Below are 18,250 nucleotides of genomic sequence, written 5' to 3' on the forward strand. Positions count from 1 at the left end.
TCTACACTATTGATAAGGCGAATATAGCACATTTTGAAAGAGATGTGTTCTTAAATCAAACCTAGAGAACCACAATGACGGTATCATTCAGATAGTACAAATGTTTTTTGTATATTAGTATGGAAATTGTGAAATAAAACATTTCTCATGCTGATTTTCAACAGTCGATCTGCAATCATGAAATATAAGCTTTTGCTTGGAGGCCTCAAAGGTACTGATCTAATTTTCTTTTTTTGAATTATTCACAGATCGTATGATATGCTTTGTACAAATCAACTAAGCTGTTAGATCAAAATTGATTAAAAAGTGACTATCTCAATTTCAGGACATATAGAAGAGGAAGGAGAAGAAGCTCATGTTTCAAATGCGGAGAGGCAACAACTGTTCTTTATTTTCACCTCTATTAATTATACATATTTTTATAATGTATATATTTATATTTTCCGATAAAAATACATAGACATATAGCGATATATAGGGAGATACATACATATAAGTTGATACGTACAAGTTTATAAGTAAATGAGATGTTTTTCCAATTAATACTTCTAAGAACTGAATGGAAAAAAATCGTAAAGTTTAGATAAGTCCCACTGAGCTTTGTACTTAGATCCCTGTTTTCAGAGTCCAGATTGACAAGCATAACACCATCAACCCACCTGTACCAGGTTGAGCTTTCCATTTTGGCAGAAGAGATTGCATTCATGGGGGAATCTTATCTTTTATTGCAAAATCTTATCTCACATAAAAAGTACTGTTCAACAGAGTCATAGCGTTACTTGAGTCCTTTGTGCAACATCCTTCCCTAACATAGTTCAATAGGCAAAAGTTGAACAGAATAGAAAAGTTATGTAATTCTGTTTGTCTTTGACTGTAGAAAATAAAAAATGTGAAATGTCCACATTGCTGCAGCAATTTGTTCCCCTGTCACATGGGAGGTTCCATGGTGTAATGGTTAGCACTTTGGACTTTGAATCTAAGGATCCGAGTTCAAATCTCGGTGGGACCACTTTTGTGACTTATGACCAAATCTTTTTCTGTCAAATGTATTCATAAATATCATAAATCTAACACGGGTAGAGTGAAACATTAATTTATTGATTGTATTTTTAAAGTCTATTTGATGTGAGCAAATGATAGAACTTTTAGAAAACATGGAAATAAAATGGCTCAAAATAATGAGACATTTTGTGAGCTGACTCTGTTTTCTCAACTCATCACAAGAAGCTGATGCAAGATATTACTTGTTTAAATCGTACTGTTATTGATAAGGGGAACAAGGAACTTTTTAAATTGAAAGCCTTCATTAAAAGAAAACTTGAGGAATCAAATTGTGTATTTTGGGGACAGAAGAGATGAACTTTTAAATAACAATCTTGAAATTAAGACACACAGATATTTACACTCTGTTTTTCTAAAGTAGATCCATAACCACAAAGTAGAATCTTTCGAAAGACATGTCAAATGTATTAATCTGAATTCCTCTTTCAAAGAAATTCACAATTAAATGCACTGTGTAAGTTAAGAATGTTGTCAGATAAGAAATCAGCAAAATTAACTATCTTATTACTGATCATAAAGATGAGAAAGGAAAAGAACCTCTTGCATAAATTGTGGATGGGAAAGAACAGTTTTTAGTTTTCAGCTTCAGTACTTATGTTTATGAATAATTCATTTCTTTATATTGTATTATCGCTATCTAGATGGATATAGCCATCTGTACATAGATACATACTTATACGTTGATAAGTTTCAGTATAAAACTTTGACGTTATGTTTTTCCAAGTCCAAATTCTAAGAAATTAGTGAAATATTAAATCTCATAATTCAAGCAGGTCCCACCGAGATTTGAACTCGGATCACTGGATTCAGAGTCCAGAGTGCTAACCATTACACCATGGAACCCTGCCATGCATGAAGGATTTTTCCATTGAGACAAAAGAGAGCGCATCAGTGCAGGGGCTTTTCTTACATTGATGAAAAGATAACTCAGTTGAATGCTCATAGTGTAAAGAGCTACAATGTGATTTGATTCTTTTCAGCTACATTCTCCATAACAGTGTTAAATGTGCAAACGTTTATCAGGACATGCAATTTACAAAATAATGATCATATTTGACTGAAGAATATTAAAACATTCTACATTTCCAAACTACTACATCCATTTCGCTGTCTCTCACATGGGTGGCTCCAAAGAGCAACGGTTGGCACTTTGGACTTTGCATGCAAAGGTACCAGTCCAATTCTTTGAGGTACTATTTTACTAATCTCAACCTTTTACATTTCTGTCATCTTTTGTTATTGATAGTTCCAATCCAATACCAGTAGGTTGAACGAGACAAATGTTGACTCCTTTCAAAATGTCCAACAGCTTGAACAAGTTACAGAAATACGAACTTTATAATACTTTTACATCAGATTCCTACACAAAATAGTGCGACATTACAAAATCCTATCCTGTTTTTCTCAAATGCATTTCAGAGGGCTGATTCCCAGCATTCCTTTTTGAAGATTTCTACACTATTGATAAGGCGAATATAGCACATTTTGAAAGAGATGTGTTCTTAAATCAAACCTAGAGAACCACAATGACGGTATCATTCAGATAGTACAAATGTTTTTTGTATATTAGTATGGAAATTGTGAAATAAAACATTTCTCATGCTGATTTTCAACAGTCGATCTGCAATCATGAAATATAAGCTTTTGCTTGGAGGCCTCAAAGGTACTGATCTAATTTTCTTTTTTAGAATTATTCACAGATCGTATGATATGCTTTGTACAAATCAACTATGCTGTTAGATCAAAATTGATTAAAAAGTGACTATCTCAATTTCAGGACATATAGAAGAGGAAGGAGAAGAAGCTCATGTTTCAAATGCGGAGAGGCAACAACTGTTCTTTATTTTCACCTCTATTAATTATACATATTTTTATAATGTATATATTTATATTTTCCGATAAAAATACATAGACATATAGCGATATATAGGGAGATACATACATATAAGTTGATACGTACAAGTTTATAAGTAAATGAGATGTTTTTCCAATTAATACTTCTAAGAACTGAATGGAAAAAAAATCGTAAAGTTTAGATAAGTCCCACTGAGCTTTGTACTTAGATCCCTGTTTTCAGAGTCCAGATTGACAAGCATAACACCATCAACCCACCTGTACCAGGTTGAGCTTTCCATTTTGGCAGAAGAGATTGCATTCACGGGGGAATCTTATCTTTTATTGCAAAATCGTATCTCACATAAAAAGTACTGTTCAACAGAGTCATAGCGTTACTTGAGTCCTTTGTGCAACATCCTTCCCTAACATAGTTCAATAGGCAAAAGTTGAACAGAATAGAAAAGTTATGTAATTCTGTTTGTCTTTGACAGTAGAAAATAAAAAATTTGAAATGTCCACATTGCTGCAGCAATTTGCTCCCCTGTCACATGGGAGGTTCCATGGTGTAATGGTTAGCACTTTGGACTTTGAATCCAAGGATCCGAGTTCAAATCTCGGTGGGACCACTTTCATGACTTATGACCAAATCTTTTTCTGTCAAGTGTATTCATAAATATCATAAATCTAACACGGGTAGAGTGAAACATTAATTTATTGATTGTATTTTTAAAGTCTATTTGATGTGAGCAAATGATAGAACTTTTAGAAAACCTGGAAATAAAATGGCTCAAAATAATGAGACATTTTGTGAGCTGACTCTGTTTTCTCAACTCATCACAAGAGGCTGATGCAAGATATTACTTGTTTAAATCTTACTGTTATTGATAAGGGGAACAAGGAACTTTTTTAATTGGAAAGCCTTCATTAAAAGAAAACTTGAGGAATCAAATTGTGTATTTTGGGGACAGAAGAGATGAACTTTTAAATAACAATCTTGAAATTAAGACACACAGATATTTACACTCTGTTTTTCTAAAGTAGATCCATAACCACAAAGTAGAATCTTTCGAAAGACATGTCAAATGTATTAATCTAAATTCCTCTTTCAAAGAAATTCACAATTAAATGCACTGTGTAAGTTAAGAATGTTGTCAGATAAGAAATCAGCAAAATTAACTATCTTATTACTGATCATAAAGATGAGAAAGGAAAAGAACCTCTTGCATAAATTGTGGATGGGAAAGAACAGTTTTTAGTTTTCAGCTTCAGTACTTATGTTTATGAATAATTCATTTCTTTATATTGTATTATCGCTATCTAGATGGATATAGCCATCTGTACATAGATACATACTTATACGTTGATAAGTTTCAGTATAAAACTTTGACGTTATGTTTTTCCAAGTCCAAATTCTAAGAAATTAGTGAAATATTAAATCTCATAATTCAAGCAGGTCCCACCGAGATTTGAACTCGGATCACTGGATTCAGAGTCCAGAGTGCTAACCATTACACCATGGAACCCTGCCATGCATGAAGGATTTTTCCATTGAGACAAAAGAGAGCACATCAGTGCAGGGGCTTTTCTTACATTGATGAAAAGATAACTCAGTTGAATGCTCATAGTGTAAAGAGCTACAATGTGATTTGATTCTTTTCAGCTACATTCTCCATAACAGTGTTAAATGTGCAAACGTTTATCAGGACATGCAATTTACAAAATAATGATCATATTTGACTGAAGAATATTAAAACATTCTACATTTCCAAACTACTACATCCATTTCGCTGTCTCTCACATGGGTGGCTCCAAAGAGCAACGGTTGGCACTTTGGACTTTGCATGCAAAGGTACCAGTCCAATTCTTTGAGGTACTATTTTACTAATCTCAACCTTTTACATTTCTGTCATCTTTTGTTATTGATAGTTCCAATCCAATACCAGTAGGTTGAACGAGACAAATGTTGACTCCTTTCAAAATGTCCAACAGCTTGAACAAGTTACAGAAATACGAACTTTATAATACTTTTACATCAGATTCCTACACAAAATAGTGCGACATTACAAAATCCTATCCTGTTTTTCTCAAATGCATTTCAGAGGGCTGATTCCCAGCATTCCTTTTTGAAGATTTCTACACTATTGATAAGGCGAATATAGCACATTTTGAAAGAGATGTGTTCTTAAATCAAACCTAGAGAACCACAATGACGGTATCATTCAGATAGTACAAATGTTTTTTGTATATTAGTATGGAAATTGTGAAATAAAACATTTCTCATGCTGATTTTCAACAGTCGATCTGCAATCATGAAATATAAGCTTTTGCTTGGAGGCCTCAAAGGTACTGATCTAATTTTCTTTTTTAGAATTATTCACAGATCGTATGATATGCTTTGTACAAATCAACTATGCTGTTAGATCAAAATTGATTAAAAAGTGACTATCTCAATTTCAGGACATATAGAAGAGGAAGGAGAAGAAGCTCATGTTTCAAATGCGGAGAGGCAACAACTGTTCTTTATTTTCACCTCTATTAATTATACATATTTTTATAATGTATATATTTATATTTTCCGATAAAAATACATAGACATATAGCGATATATAGGGAGATACATACATATAAGTTGATACGTACAAGTTTATAAGTAAATGAGATGTTTTTCCAATTAATACTTCTAAGAACTGAATGGAAAAAAAATCGTAAAGTTTAGATAAGTCCCACTGAGCTTTGTACTTAGATCCCTGTTTTCAGAGTCCAGATTGACAAGCATAACACCATCAACCCACCTGTACCAGGTTGAGCTTTCCATTTTGGCAGAAGAGATTGCATTCACGGGGGAATCTTATCTTTTATTGCAAAATCGTATCTCACATAAAAAGTACTGTTCAACAGAGTCATAGCGTTACTTGAGTCCTTTGTGCAACATCCTTCCCTAACATAGTTCAATAGGCAAAAGTTGAACAGAATAGAAAAGTTATGTAATTCTGTTTGTCTTTGACTGTAGAAAATAAAAAATTTGAAATGTCCACATTGCTGCAGCAATTTGCTCCCCTGTCACATGGGAGGTTCCATGGTGTAATGGTTAGCACTTTGGACTTTGAATCCAAGGATCCGAGTTCAAATCTCGGTGGGACCACTTTCATGACTTATGACCAAATCTTTTTCTGTCAAGTGTATTCATAAATATCATAAATCTAACACGGGTAGAGTGAAACATTAATTTATTGATTGTATTTTTAAAGTCTATTTGATGTGAGCAAATGATAGAACTTTTAGAAAACCTGGAAATAAAATGGCTCAAAATAATGAGACATTTTGTGAGCTGACTCTGTTTTCTCAACTCATCACAAGAGGCTGATGCAAGATATTACTTGTTTAAATCTTACTGTTATTGATAAGGGGAACAAGGAACTTTTTTAATTGGAAAGCCTTCATTAAAAGAAAACTTGAGGAATCAAATTGTGTATTTTGGGGACAGAAGAGATGAACTTTTAAATAACAATCTTGAAATTAAGACACACAGATATTTACACTCTGTTTTTGTAAAGTAGATCCATAACCACAAAGTAGAATCTTTCGAAAGACATGTCAAATGTATTAATCTGAATTCCTCTTTCAAAGAAATTCACAATTAAATGCACTGTGTAAGTTAAGAATGTTGTCAGATAAGAAATCAGCAAAATTAACTATCTTATTACTGATCATAAAGATGAGAAAGGAAAAGAACCTCTTGCATAAATTGTGGATGGGAAAGAACAGTTTTTAGTTTTCAGCTTCAGTACTTATGTTTATGAATAATTCATTTCTTTATATTGTATTATCGCTATCTAGATGGATATAGCCATCTGTACATAGATACATACTTATACGTTGATAAGTTTCAGTATAAAACTTTGACGTTATGTTTTTCCAAGTCCAAATTCTAAGAAATTAGTGAAATATTAAATCTCATAATTCAAGCAGGTCCCACCGAGATTTGAACTCGGATCACTGGATTCAGAGTCCAGAGTGCTAACCATTACACCATGGAACCCTGCCATGCATGAAGGATTTTTCCATTGAGACAAAAGAGAGCGCATCAGTGCAGGGGCTTTTCTTACATTGATGAAAAGATAACTCAGTTGAATGCTCATAGTGTAAAGAGCTACAATGTGATTTGATTCTTTTCAGCTACATTCTCCATAACAGTGTTAAATGTGCAAACGTTTATCAGGACATGCAATTTACAAAATAATGATCATATTTGACTGAAGAATATTAAAACATTCTACATTTCCAAACTACTACATCCATTTCGCTGTCTCTCACATGGGTGGCTCCAAAGAGCAACGGTTGGCACTTTGGACTTTGCATGCAAAGGTACCAGTCCAATTCTTTGAGGTACTATTTTACTAATCTCAACCTTTTACATTTCTGTCATCTTTTGTTATTGATAGTTCCAATCCAATACCAGTAGGTTGAACGAGACAAATGTTGACTCCTTTCAAAATGTCCAACAGCTTGAACAAGTTACAGAAATACGAACTTTATAATACTTTTACATCAGATTCCTACACAAAATAGTGCGACATTACAAAATCCTATCCTGTTTTTCTCAAATGCATTTCAGAGGGCTGATTCCCAGCATTCCTTTTTGAAGATTTCTACACTATTGATAAGGCGAATATAGCACATTTTGAAAGAGATGTGTTCTTAAATCAAACCTAGAGAACCACAATGACGGTATCATTCAGATAGTACAAATGTTTTTTGTATATTAGTATGGAAATTGTGAAATAAAACATTTCTCATGCTGATTTTCAACAGTCGATCTGCAATCATGAAATATAAGCTTTTGCTTGGAGGCCTCAAAGGTACTGATCTAATTTTCTTTTTTAGAATTATTCACAGATCGTATGATATGCTTTGTACAAATCAACTATGCTGTTAGATCAAAATTGATTAAAAAGTGACTATCTCAATTTCAGGACATATAGAAGAGGAAGGAGAAGAAGCTCATGTTTCAAATGCGGAGAGGCAACAACTGTTCTTTATTTTCACCTCTATTAATTATACATATTTTTATAATGTATATATTTATATTTTCCGATAAAAATACATAGACATATAGCGATATATAGGGAGATACATACATATAAGTTGATACGTACAAGTTTATAAGTAAATGAGATGTTTTTCCAATTAATACTTCTAAGAACTGAATGGAAAAAAAATCGTAAAGTTTAGATAAGTCCCACTGAGCTTTGTACTTAGATCCCTGTTTTCAGAGTCCAGATTGACAAGCATAACACCATCAACCCACCTGTACCAGGTTGAGCTTTCCATTTTGGCAGAAGAGATTGCATTCACGGGGGAATCTTATCTTTTATTGCAAAATCGTATCTCACATAAAAAGTACTGTTCAACAGAGTCATAGCGTTACTTGAGTCCTTTGTGCAACATCCTTCCCTAACATAGTTCAATAGGCAAAAGTTGAACAGAATAGAAAAGTTATGTAATTCTGTTTGTCTTTGACTGTAGAAAATAAAAAATTTGAAATGTCCACATTGCTGCAGCAATTTGCTCCCCTGTCACATGGGAGGTTCCATGGTGTAATGGTTAGCACTTTGGACTTTGAATCCAAGGATCCGAGTTCAAATCTCGGTGGGACCACTTTCATGACTTATGACCAAATCTTTTTCTGTCAAGTGTATTCATAAATATCATAAATCTAACACGGGTAGAGTGAAACATTAATTTATTGATTGTATTTTTAAAGTCTATTTGATGTGAGCAAATGATAGAACTTTTAGAAAACCTGGAAATAAAATGGCTCAAAATAATGAGACATTTTGTGAGCTGACTCTGTTTTCTCAACTCATCACAAGAGGCTGATGCAAGATATTACTTGTTTAAATCTTACTGTTATTGATAAGGGGAACAAGGAACTTTTTTAATTGGAAAGCCTTCATTAAAAGAAAACTTGAGGAATCAAATTGTGTATTTTGGGGACAGAAGAGATGAACTTTTAAATAACAATCTTGAAATTAAGACACACAGATATTTACACTCTGTTTTTCTAAAGTAGATCCATAACCACAAAGTAGAATCTTTCGAAAGACATGTCAAATGTATTAATCTGAATTCCTCTTTCAAAGAAATTCACAATTAAATGCACTGTGTAAGTTAAGAATGTTGTCAGATAAGAAATCAGCAAAATTAACTATCTTATTACTGATCATAAAGATGAGAAAGGAAAAGAACCTCTTGCTTAAATTGTGGATGGGAAAGAACAGTTTTTAGTTTTCAGCTTCAGTACTTATGTTTATGAATTTTTCATTTCTTTATATTGTATTATCGCTATCTAGATGGATATAGCCATCTGTACATAGATACATACTTATACGTTGATAAGTTACAGTATAAAACTTTGACGTTATGTTTTTCCAAGTCCAAATTCTAAGAAATTAGTGAAATATTAAATCTCATAATTCAAGTAGGTCCCACCGAGATTTGAACTCGGATCGCTGGATTCAGAGTCCAGAGTGCTAATCATTACACCATGGAACCCTGCCATACATGAGGGATTTTTCCATTGAGACAAAAGAGAGCGCATCAGTGCAGGGGCTTTTCTTACATTGATGAAAAGATAACTCAGTTGAATGCTCATAGTGTAAAGAGCTACAATGTGATTTGATTCTTTTCAGCTACATTCTCCATAACAGTGTTAAATGTGCAAACGTTTATCAGGACATGCAATTTACAAAATAATGATCATATTTGACTGAAGAATATTAAAACATTCTACATTTCCAAACTACTACAACCATTTCTCTGTCTCTCACATGGGTGGCTCCAAAGAGCAACGGTTGGCACTTTGGACTTTGCATGCAAAGGTACCAGTCCAATTCTTTGAGGTACTATTTTACTAATCTCAACCTTTTATATTTCTGTCATCTTTTGTTATTGATAGCTCCAATCCAATACCAGTAGGTTGAACGAGACAAATGTTGACTCCTTTCAAAATGTCCAACAGCTTGAACAAGTTACAGAAATACTAACTTTATAATACTTTTACATCAGATTCCTACACAAAATAGTGCGACATTACAAAATCCTATCCTGTTTTTCTCAAATGCATTTCAGAGGGCTGATTCCCAGCATTCCTTTTTGAAGATTTCTACACTATTGATAAGGCGAATATAGCACATTTTGAAAGAGATGTGTTCTTAAATCAAACCTAGAGAACCACAATGACGGTATCATTCAGATAGTACAAATGTTTTTTGTATATTAGTATGGAAATTGTGAAATAAAACATTTCTCATGCTGATTTTCAACAGTCGATCTGCAATCATGAAATATAAGCTTTTGCTTGGAGGCCTCAAAGGTACTGATCTAATTTTCTTTTTTAGAATTATTCACAGATCGTATGATATGCTTTGTACAAATCAACTATGCTGTTAGATCAAAATTGATTAAAAAGTGACTATCTCAATTTCAGGACATATAGAAGAGGAAGGAGAAGAAGCTCATGTTTCAAATGCGGAGAGGCAACAATTGTTCTTTATTTTCACCTCTATTAATTATACATATTTTTATAATGTATATATTTATATTTTCCGATAAAAATACATAGACATATAGCGATATATAGGGAGATACATACATATAAGTTGATACGTACAAGTTTATAAGTAAATGAGATGTTTTTCCAATTAATACTTCTAAGAACTGAATGGAAAAAAAATCGTAAAGTTTAGATAAGTCCCACTGAGCTTTGTACTTAGATCCCTGTTTTCAGAGTCCAGATTGACAAGCATAACACCATCAACCCACCTGTACCAGGTTGAGCTTTCCATTTTGGCAGAAGAGATTGCATTCACGGGGGAATCTTATCTTTTAATGCAAAATCTTATCTCACATAAAAAGTACTGTTCAACAGAGTCATAGCGTTACTTGAGTCCTTTGTGCAACATCCTTCCCTAACATAGTTCAATAGGCAAAAGTTGAACAGAATAGAAAAGTTATGTAATTCTGTTTGTCTTTGACTGTAGAAAATAAAAAATGTGAAATGTCCACATTGCTGCAGCAATTTGCTCCCCTGTCACATGGGAGGTTCCATGGTGTAATGGTTAGCACTTTGGACTTTGAATCCAAGGATCGGAGTTCAAATCTCGGTGGGACCACTTTCGTGACTTATGACCAAATCTTTTTCTGTCAAGTGTATTCATAAATATCATAAATCTAACACGGGTAGAGTGAAACATTAATTTATTGATTGTATTTTTAAAGTCTATTTGATGTGAGCAAATGATAGAACTTTTAGAAAACATGGAAATAAAATGGCTCAAAATAATGAGACATTTTGTGAGCTGACTCTGTTTTCTCAACTCATCACAAGAAGCTGATGCAAGATATTACTTGTTTAAATCTTACTGTTATTGATAAGGGGAACAAGGAACTTTTTAAATTGGAAAGCCTTCATTAAAAGAAAACTTGAGGAATCAAATTGTGTATTTTGGGGACAGAAGAGATGAACTTTTAAATAACAATCTTGAAATTAAGACACACAGATATTTACACTCTGTTTTTCTAAAGTAGATCCATAACCACAAAGTAGAATCTTTCGAAAGACATGTCAAATGTATTAATCTGAATTCCTCTTTCAAAGAAATTCACAATTAAATGCACTGTGTAAGTTAAGAATGTTGTCAGATAAGAAATCAGCAAAATTAACTATCTTATTACTGATCATAAAGATGAGAAAGGAAAAGAACCTCTTGCATAAATTGTGGATGGGAAAGAACAGTTTTTAGTTCTCAGCTTCAGTACTTATGTTTATGAATAATTCATTTCTTTATATTGTATTATCGCTATCTAGATGGATATAGCCATCTGTACATAGATACATACTTATACGTTGATAAGTTTCAGTATAAAACTTTGACGTTATGTTTTTCCAAGTCCAAATTCTAAGAAATTAGTGAAATATTAAATCTCATAATTCAAGCAGGTCCCACCGAGATTTGAACTCGGATCACTGGATTCAGAGTCCAGAGTGCTAACCATTACACCATGGAACCCTGCCATGCATGAAGGATTTTTCCATTGAGACAAAAGAGAGCGCATCAGTGCAGGGGCTTTTCTTACATTGATGAAAAGATAACTCAGTTGAATGCTCATAGTGTAAAGAGCTACAATGTGATTTGATTCTTTTCAGCTACATTCTCCATAACAGTGTTAAATGTGCAAACGTTTATCAGGACATGCAATTTACAAAATAATGATCATATTTGACTGAAGAATATTAAAACATTCTACATTTCCAAACTACTACATCCATTTCGCTGTCTCTCACATGGGTGGCTCCAAAGAGCAACGGTTGGCACTTTGGACTTTGCATGCAAAGGTACCAGTCCAATTCTTTGAGGTACTATTTTACTAATCTCAACCTTTTACATTTCTGTCATCTTTTGTTATTGATAGTTCCAATCCAATACCAGTAGGTTGAACGAGACAAATGTTGACTCCTTTCAAAATGTCCAACAGCTTGAACAAGTTACAGAAATACGAACTTTATAATACTTTTACATCAGATTCCTACACAAAATAGTGCGACATTACAAAATCCTATCCTGTTTTTCTCAAATGCATTTCAGAGGGCTGATTCCCAGCATTCCTTTTTGAAGATTTCTACACTATTGATAAGGCGAATATAGCACATTTTGAAAGAGATGTGTTCTTAAATCAAACCTAGAGAACCACAATGACGGTATCATTCAGATAGTACAAATGTTTTTTGTATATTAGTATGGAAATTGTGAAATAAAACATTTCTCATGCTGATTTTCAACAGTCGATCTGCAATCATGAAATATAAGCTTTTGCTTGGAGGCCTCAAAGGTACTGATCTAATTTTCTTTTTTAGAATTATTCACAGATCGTATGATATGCTTTGTACAAATCAACTATGCTGTTAGATCAAAATTGATTAAAAAGTGACTATCTCAATTTCAGGACATATAGAAGAGGAAGGAGAAGAAGCTCATGTTTCAAATGCGGAGAGGCAACAACTGTTCTTTATTTTCACCTCTATTAATTATACATATTTTTATAATGTATATATTTATATTTTCCGATAAAAATACATAGACATATAGCGATATATAGGGAGATACATACATATAAGTTGATACGTACAAGTTTATAAGTAAATGAGATGTTTTTCCAATTAATACTTCTAAGAACTGAATGGAAAAAAAATCGTAAAGTTTAGATAAGTCCCACTGAGCTTTGTACTTAGATCCCTGTTTTCAGAGTCCAGATTGACAAGCATAACACCATCAACCCACCTGTACCAGGTTGAGCTTTCCATTTTGGCAGAAGAGATTGCATTCACGGGGGAATCTTATCTTTTAATGCAAAATCGTATCTCACATAAAAAGTACTGTTCAACAGAGTCATAGCGTTACTTGAGTCCTTTGTGCAACATCCTTCCCTAACATAGTTCAATAGGCAAAAGTTGAACAGAATAGAAAAGTTATGTAATTCTGTTTGTCTTTGACTGTAGAAAATAAAAAATGTGAAATGTCCACATTGCTGCAGCAATTTGCTCCCCTGTCACATGGGAGGTTCCATGGTGTAATGGTTAGCACTTTGGACTTTGAATCCAAGGATCGGAGTTCAAATCTCGGTGGGACCACTTTCGTGACTTATGACCAAATCTTTTTCTGTCAAGTGTATTCATAAATATCATAAATCTAACACGGGTAGAGTGAAACATTAATTTATTGATTGTATTTTTAAAGTCTATTTGATGTGAGCAAATGATAGAACTTTTAGAAAACATGGAAATAAAATGGCTCAAAATAATGAGACATTTTGTGAGCTGACTCTGTTTTCTCAACTCATCACAAGAAGCTGATGCAAGATATTACTTGTTTAAATCTTACTGTTATTGATAAGGGGAACAAGGAACTTTTTAAATTGGAAAGCCTTCATTAAAAGAAAACTTGAGGAATCAAATTGTGTATTTTGGGGACAGAAGAGATGAACTTTTAAATAACAATCTTGAAATTAAGACACACAGATATTTACACTCTGTTTTTCTAAAGTAGATCCATAACCACAAAGTAGAATCTTTCGAAAGACATGTCAAATGTATTAATCTGAATTCCTCTTTCAAAGAAATTCACAATTAAATGCACTGTGTAAGTTAAGAATGTTGTCAGATAAGAAATCAGCAAAATTAACTATCTTATTACTGATCATAAAGATGAGAAAGGAAAAGAACCTCTTGCATAAATTGTGGATGGGAAAGAACAGTTTTTAGTTCTCAGCTTCAGTACTTATGTTTATGAATAATTCATTTCTTTATATTGTATTATCGCTATCTAGATGGATATAGCCATCTGTACATAGATACATACTTATACGTTGATAAGTTTCAGTATAAAACTTTGACGTTATGTTTTTCCAAGTCCAAATTCTAAGAAATTAGTGAAATATTAAATCTCATAATTCAAGCAGGTCCCACCGAGATTTGAACTCGGATCACTGGATTCAGAGTCCAGAGTGCTAACCATTACACCATGGAACCCTGCCATGCATGAAGGATTTTTCCATTGAGACAAAAGAGAGCGCATCAGTGCAGGGGCTTTTCTTACATTGATGAAAAGATAACTCAGTTGAATGCTCATAGTGTAAAGAGCTACAATGTGATTTGATTCTTTTCAGCTACATTCTCCATAACAGTGTTAAATGTGCAAACGTTTATCAGGACATGCAATTTACAAAATAATGATCATATTTGACTGAAGAATATTAAAACATTCTACATTTCCAAACTACTACATCCATTTCGCTGTCTCTCACATGGGTGGCTCCAAAGAGCAACGGTTGGCACTTTGGACTTTGCATGCAAAGGTACCAGTCCAATTCTTTGAGGTACTATTTTACTAATCTCAACCTTTTACATTTCTGTCATCTTTTGTTATTGATAGTTCCAATCCAATACCAGTAGGTTGAACGAGACAAATGTTGACTCCTTTCAAAATGTCCAACAGCTTGAACAAGTTACAGAAATACGAACTTTATAATACTTTTACATCAGATTCCTACACAAAATAGTGCGACATTACAAAATCCTATCCTGTTTTTCTCAAATGCATTTCAGAGGGCTGATTCCCAGCATTCCTTTTTGAAGATTTCTACACTATTGATAAGGCGAATATAGCACATTTTGAAAGAGATGTGTTCTTAAATCAAACCTAGAGAACCACAATGACGGTATCATTCAGATAGTACAAATGTTTTTTGTATATTAGTATGGAAATTGTGAAATAAAACATTTCTCATGCTGATTTTCAACAGTCGATCTGCAATCATGAAATATAAGCTTTTGCTTGGAGGCCTCAAAGGTACTGATCTAATTTTCTTTTTTAGAATTATTCACAGATCGTATGATATGCTTTGTACAAATCAACTATGCTGTTAGATCAAAATTGATTAAAAAGTGACTATCTCAATTTCAGGACATATAGAAGAGGAAGGAGAAGAAGCTCATGTTTCAAATGCGGAGAGGCAACAACTGTTCTTTATTTTCACCTCTATTAATTATACATATTTTTATAATGTATATATTTATATTTTCCGATAAAAATACATAGACATATAGCGATATATAGGGAGATACATACATATAAGTTGATACGTACAAGTTTATAAGTAAATGAGATGTTTTTCCAATTAATACTTCTAAGAACTGAATGGAAAAAAAATCGTAAAGTTTAGATAAGTCCCACTGAGCTTTGTACTTAGATCCCTGTTTTCAGAGTCCAGATTGACAAGCATAACACCATCAACCCACCTGTACCAGGTTGAGCTTTCCATTTTGGCAGAAGAGATTGCATTCACGGGGGAATCTTATCTTTTATTGCAAAATCGTATCTCACATAAAAAGTACTGTTCAACAGAGTCATAGCGTTACTTGAGTCCTTTGTGCAACATCCTTCCCTAACATAGTTCAATAGGCAAAAGTTGAACAGAATAGAAAAGTTATGTAATTCTGTTTGTCTTTGACTGTAGAAAATAAAAAATTTGAAATGTCCACATTGCTGCAGCAATTTGCTCCCCTGTCACATGGGAGGTTCCATGGTGTAATGGTTAGCACTTTGGACTTTGAATCCAAGGATCCGAGTTCAAATCTCGGTGGGACCACTTTCATGACTTATGACCAAATCTTTTTCTGTCAAGTGTATTCATAAATATCATAAATCTAACACGGGTAGAGTGAAACATTAATTTATTGATTGTATTTTTAAAGTCTATTTGATGTGAGCAAATGATAGAACTTTTAGAAAACCTGGAAATAAAATGGCTCAAAATAATGAGACATTTTGTGAGCTGACTCTGTTTTCTCAACTCATCACAAGAGGCTGATGCAAGATATTACTTGTTTAAATCTTACTGTTATTGATAAGGGGAACAAGGAACTTTTTTAATTGGAAAGCCTTCATTAAAAGAAAACTTGAGGAATCAAATTGTGTATTTTGGGGACAGAAGAGATGAACTTTTAAATAACAATCTTGAAATTAAGACACACAGATATTTACACTCTGTTTTTCTAAAGTAGATCCATAACCACAAAGTAGAATCTTTCGAAAGACATGTCAAATGTATTAATCTGAATTCCTCTTTCAAAGAAATTCACAATTAAATGCACTGTGTAAGTTAAGAATGTTGTCAGATAAGAAATCAGCAAAATTAACTATCTTATTACTGATCATAAAGATGAGAAAGGAAAAGAACCTCTTGCTTAAATTGTGGATGGGAAAGAACAGTTTTTAGTTTTCAGCTTCAGTACTTATGTTTATGAATTTTTCATTTCTTTATATTGTATTATCGCTATCTAGATGGATATAGCCATCTGTACATAGATACATACTTATACGTTGATAAGTTACAGTATAAAACTTTGACGTTATGTTTTTCCAAGTCCAAATTCTAAGAAATTAGTGAAATATTAAATCTCATAATTCAAGTAGGTCCCACCGAGATTTGAACTCGGATCGCTGGATTCAGAGTCCAGAGCGCTAACCATTACACCATGGAACCCTGCCATACATGAGGGATTTTTCCATTGAGACAAAAGAGAGCGCATCAGTGCAGGGGCTTTTCTTACATTGATGAAAAGATAACTCAGTTGAATGCTCATAGTGTAAAGAGCTACAATGTGATTTGATTCTTTTCAGCTACATTCTCCATAACAGTGTTAAATGTGCAAACGTTTATCAGGACATGCAATTTACAAAATAATGATCATATTTGACTGAAGAATATTAAAACATTCTACATTTCCAAACTACTACAACCATTTCTCTGTCTCTCACATGGGTGGCTCCAAAGAGCAACGGTTGGCACTTTGGACTTTGCATGCAAAGGTACCAGTCCAATTCTTTGAGGTACTATTTTACTAATCTCAACCTTTTATATTTCTGTCATCTTTTGTTATTGATAGCTCCAATCCAATACCAGTAGGTTGAACGAGACAAATGTTGACTCCTTTCAAAATGTCCAACAGCTTGAACAAGTTACAGAAATACTAACTTTATAATACTTTTACATCAGATTCCTACACAAAATAGTGCGACATTACAAAATCCTATCCTGTTTTTCTCAAATGCATTTCAGAGGGCTGATTCCCAGCATTCCTTTTTGAAGATTTCTACACTATTGATAAGGCGAATATAGCACATTTTGAAAGAGATGTGTTCTTAAATCAAACCTAGAGAACCACAATGACGGTATCATTCAGATAGTACAAATGTTTTTTGTATATTAGTATGGAAATTGTGAAATAAAACATTTCTCATGCTGATTTTCAACAGTCGATCTGCAATCATGAAATATAAGCTTTTGCTTGGAGGCCTCAAAGGTACTGATCTAATTTTCTTTTTTAGAATTATTCACAGATCGTATGATATGCTTTGTACAAATCAACTATGCTGTTAGATCAAAATTGATTAAAAAGTGACTATCTCAATTTCAGGACATATAGAAGAGGAAGGAGAAGAAGCTCATGTTTCAAATGCGGAGAGGCAACAATTGTTCTTTATTTTCACCTCTATTAATTATACATATTTTTATAATGTATATATTTATATTTTCCGATAAAAATACATAGACATATAGCGATATATAGGGAGATACATACATATAAGTTGATACGTACAAGTTTATAAGTAAATGAGATGTTTTTCCAATTAATACTTCTAAGAACTGAATGGAAAAAAAATCGTAAAGTTTAGATAAGTCCCACTGAGCTTTGTACTTAGATCCCTGTTTTCAGAGTCCAGATTGACAA

The 18,250-nt window shown here is 33.2% G+C and overlaps 11 non-coding genes across 11 annotated transcripts; 5 read left to right on the top strand and 6 right to left on the bottom strand.

The window, feature by feature from the left end:
* Positions 1-937: 937 nt before the first annotated feature.
* TRNAQ-UUG (transfer RNA glutamine (anticodon UUG)) lies at positions 938-1,009 on the top strand. Its single transcript has one exon. It is a non-coding gene; the product is annotated as a tRNA-Gln (tRNA).
* Positions 1,010-1,833: 824 nt separating this feature from the next.
* On the bottom strand, positions 1,834-1,905 carry TRNAQ-CUG (transfer RNA glutamine (anticodon CUG)). The gene has a single exon. It is a non-coding gene; the product is annotated as a tRNA-Gln (tRNA).
* Positions 1,906-3,452: 1,547 nt separating this feature from the next.
* On the top strand, positions 3,453-3,524 carry TRNAQ-UUG (transfer RNA glutamine (anticodon UUG)). The gene has a single exon. It is a non-coding gene; the product is annotated as a tRNA-Gln (tRNA).
* An 825-nt stretch (positions 3,525-4,349) lies between these two features.
* Positions 4,350-4,421, bottom strand: TRNAQ-CUG (transfer RNA glutamine (anticodon CUG)). Its single transcript has one exon. It is a non-coding gene; the product is annotated as a tRNA-Gln (tRNA).
* Positions 4,422-5,968: 1,547 nt separating this feature from the next.
* TRNAQ-UUG (transfer RNA glutamine (anticodon UUG)) lies at positions 5,969-6,040 on the top strand. Its single transcript has one exon. It is a non-coding gene; the product is annotated as a tRNA-Gln (tRNA).
* Positions 6,041-6,865: 825 nt separating this feature from the next.
* Positions 6,866-6,937, bottom strand: TRNAQ-CUG (transfer RNA glutamine (anticodon CUG)). Its single transcript has one exon. It is a non-coding gene; the product is annotated as a tRNA-Gln (tRNA).
* A 1,547-nt stretch (positions 6,938-8,484) lies between these two features.
* TRNAQ-UUG (transfer RNA glutamine (anticodon UUG)) lies at positions 8,485-8,556 on the top strand. Its single transcript has one exon. It is a non-coding gene; the product is annotated as a tRNA-Gln (tRNA).
* Positions 8,557-11,897: 3,341 nt separating this feature from the next.
* Positions 11,898-11,969, bottom strand: TRNAQ-CUG (transfer RNA glutamine (anticodon CUG)). The gene has a single exon. It is a non-coding gene; the product is annotated as a tRNA-Gln (tRNA).
* A 2,444-nt stretch (positions 11,970-14,413) lies between these two features.
* TRNAQ-CUG (transfer RNA glutamine (anticodon CUG)) lies at positions 14,414-14,485 on the bottom strand. Its single transcript has one exon. It is a non-coding gene; the product is annotated as a tRNA-Gln (tRNA).
* Positions 14,486-16,032: 1,547 nt separating this feature from the next.
* TRNAQ-UUG (transfer RNA glutamine (anticodon UUG)) lies at positions 16,033-16,104 on the top strand. The gene has a single exon. It is a non-coding gene; the product is annotated as a tRNA-Gln (tRNA).
* An 825-nt stretch (positions 16,105-16,929) lies between these two features.
* On the bottom strand, positions 16,930-17,001 carry TRNAQ-CUG (transfer RNA glutamine (anticodon CUG)). Its single transcript has one exon. It is a non-coding gene; the product is annotated as a tRNA-Gln (tRNA).
* Positions 17,002-18,250: the final 1,249 nt, after the last annotated feature.

This window comes from Lissotriton vulgaris, chromosome 4_1 (assembly GCF_964263255.1).
Source record: "Lissotriton vulgaris chromosome 4_1, aLisVul1.2, whole genome shotgun sequence".
NCBI classification, from domain to species: domain Eukaryota; kingdom Metazoa; phylum Chordata; class Amphibia; order Caudata; family Salamandridae; genus Lissotriton; species Lissotriton vulgaris.